The sequence below is a fragment of the Henckelia pumila genome, chromosome 4, assembly GCF_033568475.1.
Source record: "Henckelia pumila isolate YLH828 chromosome 4, ASM3356847v2, whole genome shotgun sequence".
NCBI lineage: Eukaryota > Viridiplantae > Streptophyta > Magnoliopsida > Lamiales > Gesneriaceae > Henckelia > Henckelia pumila.
Window position 1 is genome coordinate 105,503,062 of NC_133123.1, and position 4,246 is coordinate 105,507,307.

A 4,246-nucleotide genomic window follows, 5' to 3' on the forward strand; every position below is an offset into this window, starting at 1 on the left:
TCTGTTGGAGTCCATAATCTCGTTTCGAGATTTAAGGTAAAACATTAATTGTGAGTATTTGTTTTACTTGTATGAATTTAATCGTAAAAGTTTTGATACCCAGATATGGAATCGTTCCATATTAATAAAAATAAATTTTTTAAACTTCCGCTGCACCGGGTATCAATTCTAATTGATCTGAACACCGTTTTCCAACATAGAAAAGCTCCCTGGATCTTTCAACTTAGGAGGAATTTTATTTTGCACTAATGCAGAACAATTCTCAGTTAAGTTCACCATTGCATGTGCCTCTATTCTCCTCTTGTTGGATAAAATTTCCTTCAAAAATTTTGCATAACTAGGCATTTGCAACAAAGCGTCAGCAAAAGGATATTTATATGCAATTTTTTAAACATCTCAAGAAATTTTGCAAATTGTGCATCAATCTTAGCTTTCTTAAGTGCTGCAGGAAACGGGGGTGGGATGAAAACATTAGGTTGTGCTATGGGTGTTTATGTAGAGTTAGAAATCTTACCTGTTGAAGCCTCTTGATCACCTTATTCCTGATTCTCATTCTGCTCATTCACCTTGACATTTAGCTTCTTTCCACTCCTCAATTCTACCACTTTGACTTGCACTTTTGGATTTTTCTCGATATCGGTCGGCAATGTTCCAGGCTCTCTGCTGGACATTACTTTTGCTAACTGTCCTATTTGATTCTCCAAATTCTTTATCGATGCATCTTGGTTTTGCATCCTAGTCTCAGTTGAAGACATAAACTTTGTCATCATTTGTTCCAATGATGATTTCTCCTCTTGGGGTTGCTTGCCATGATTTTGATTTCCTTGCGGTCTATACTGATTTTTGACCTCCCATGAAAAATTTAGATGATGTCTCCAACCCGGATTGTATGAATTTGAATATGGGTTGTTTCTTGGGTGATTCTGATTGCCCACCTGTTTCACTGGCATCCCGTATGGCACATAAAAAAGTTTATCCTCTTGACAATCTTGTGTGAAATGCTCACCTCCGCATTTATCGCTGAACACCTCTTGGATACGCATAGCAGAATTTCCCATGCTCAAACCATCAATATTCTTTGTGAGAACTTCTAACAGAGCAGACATCGCAGTGATTGCATCCACTTGATGAAGTCCTGCAGTTTTTCTGGAAATATTCCTCTCAGACTGAGGATGATAACTGCTAGAAGCCATCTCTTCTAATAATTCATAACCTTCCTCTGGTGATTTCCTCAAAAAATTTCCACCTGATGCTGCATCTATCATATTACGGTTAGTAGACAATAAACCATAATAGAAGGTTTTTACCACAAGCCAGTCTGGCAGTTCATGATGTGGGCATCTTCTCAATAAATCTTTGTAGCACTCTCATGCTTCATAGAGTGATTCCTGATCTGATTGGGAGAAAGTTGTAATGTCTATCCGCAATTTCATAGACTTTGATTTAGGAAAATTCTTGGTAAGAAACACTTTGGCCATGTCCTCCCATGTAGTGATGGAACCTGCAGGTAAACAATTAAGCCATGCCTTAGCTTTATCTTGCAGTGAAAAGGGAAATAAACGTAAACGAACAGCGTCGTCAGAAACTCCCTGATGCTTAAAGGTATCACAAATTTCTAGAAAATTTGCAATGTGCACGTTCAAATCATCTAAGGCGGATCCACCAAATTGTACTGTATTTTGAATCATCTGGATAATGGCTGGCTTGATTTCGAACTAATTAGCACGAATTTTTGGTCAAATGATGCTAGGCCTAGAACCATTGATGGATGGTTGAGCGTAGTCCATCATGGATCTAGGAGCAAGTGGCCCATTGTTGTCCTCACCGTCTCCCCGCGGTTGTTCGTTTTCAGCCATCAGAACTCTTTGTTGTCTTTTCCTCTTACGAAAAGTTCTCTCAATTTCAGGATCAAAAGGTTCGAGTTCTGAATGTTATGATCATAGCATGCACCGATATTCCTGCAGCGAAAAATAGATTAATATTGTAAAATTTTAAAATAAACTAAAGAAGATCGCTAAGCAGTAAATTGTAAATAAACAATCCCCAGCAACGACGCCAAAAACTTGATCGAGCTTTTCTTGCACAGTGAAATCAACTAAATAAATAAACTGCTAAGCTCGAGATTGTCGCAAGTTCACGAGTCAAATTTTAATATAGTGGATAAGTAAAAGTATCGTCCTCAGAGACTGTATTAAACAATTTCCACTTAATTATGCTTTTCTAGAAAGTTTAAACGAAAATTCAGAAGTTTTATATCCAATTACTATCAGCAAATAATCAATTAAAAACCAAAACAATAAAAGATCTAGAAAATTTGTCTAAAAATTAAATTCAAATATTGATGACAATTGTTGAGATTTCAGTTTACCTTCCCCTTTTTGACTCTGATAATCAATCCAAACAATCAACTCATGTTTTTGATGAGATTTCCTAATTTATTAACATACTCTTTCAAGTTATGATAAACTAACTCAATACCATGAAATAATTAAATGTCTTCAATTATTTTACAGGTATCAAATTGCATGAATGATTCTTGAAATCCCTTAGCTTTCGACCTATTGGACTATCACTATCAACATGTATTCAATTTCATATGTCTATGCAAATTGTAAATCCATAAACTATGTTATCTTTTCCTATCATGATTTTTTCTTTCGAAACAAATCACGATATAAAATATTGTAGAAGTTAGCTACGCTTCAACAATTCCAAACAAACCAATAACATAATTAAACCCTCGTCAAAAGTCGAAGATCAATATTCAAGAGTCAAAAGTTTGGGGTCGGATCCCCTAAATCTCAACAATAAAAGTTTAGCTACACATTAAATCCATGAAAAACAACTAAGTTCAGAAATAAAACTAAAAATTAATCAATAAAAAGAGTTTTGGAACAAAAATAAACGCTATCAGTCGATTCTTCAAGTTGCTCTTTGCGTCTCTCGTTCTCTTCAGTTGCAGCTGTCAAAAGATGCTCCTTGCAACCCTAATCTCGACTATTTTATATTCTAAGAGTCCTCACACTTTGTCCTTCCTTTTTTAAAATCCGAGAAAATATTCCTTTTCTGAACAGCGTATCCCCCCTAGGCGGTAAAATCTTTACCGCCTAGGCGGAAAACGTTCTGCCTCCATCTTGTTTTCTTCAGCGATTCCCGCCTAGGCGGTAGAAAGTACCCGCCTAGGTGGGAAAACTTTTTCCCACGACTTCAAATTTCCAAGTATTCTGCCTAAGCAGTATAAAGTACCTGCCTAGGAGGAAAATCTTCTGTCCCATTTCTTCAGATTGGTCGTTCCCGGGTTATATCACCGATCTCACGTTCGGAAGTTTTGATCTCAACCCTTGCTTCCGAACTACATATATCTGATCCATATTGGTTCACGTTCGGTGGTTTCAAATCACCCGATCCACTTTGTAATATGGAACATTCCGATAATTCTGGGGTCGTTTATCCACTCGACTTAATCATATTAAAACCTCTTAAGTATATTTTACATATACTAAACATGACTACCCACTTAATCATGTAAAACGGATTTCGGGTTACTACGAGGTATTCAAGTTTTGATAGAATTTCTTAATTAGGTTCCTACAAATTATTGAAACAAGTTTTTTAGTATGAAACAAATTATGTTAAATGTAAAGAATCAAATATTCTAATTAAATATAATTACATGTCTAGAAAGGAAAAACACATAAATACAATGTTATCAAAATAGAAAAATAATATCAAAGAATTTGCATCTTTCAAGGCAAATTACTTATTCCTTTGAGACTTTGTTCCTCTCACTCAAGTTCTGATTATTTCTCGTTCTTATATATGGAGGGGAGGTTAGGGATGTGCGTTTTGGAAAACACTCAGTAAGTGTTACCGATCGAACATATATGTAATAGAGTCAAAATTGAACTCATATGTGTAGTACTAAAAAATCCTCTAATTTCTCTGGTTATAATTATTGATATGAGTCATCTGAAATTAACCTTTGTAGAAGTAAGATCAGAACATCGATTCGTCCATCAAATAAAATTTCTGAAAATCTATAACAACGGTTACCGGTCATGACCCAACGTACAGGCTCAGACCTTTAGTGTTAAATTTGAGACAAGTGCCTAGGGTCCCAAAATTTTGGGGGCACAAAAATTTTAAAATATTAATAGTATAGTATATAATTAAATCATGAGCTCTGACCACTTAAATCGGTATGATTAAAAATCTATTGGTAAGCATACCAGGTCAAGTAATAGTA

At 35.4% G+C, this 4,246-nt stretch overlaps 1 non-coding gene across 1 annotated transcript; it reads left to right on the forward strand.

The window, feature by feature from the left end:
• The first annotated feature begins 1,323 nt into the window (after window positions 1-1,323).
• Window positions 1,324-1,429, forward strand: LOC140870066 (small nucleolar RNA R71). The gene has a single exon (XR_012147048.1). It is a non-coding gene; the product is annotated as a small nucleolar RNA R71 (small nucleolar RNA).
• The last annotated feature ends 2,817 nt before the right edge of the window (window positions 1,430-4,246 follow it).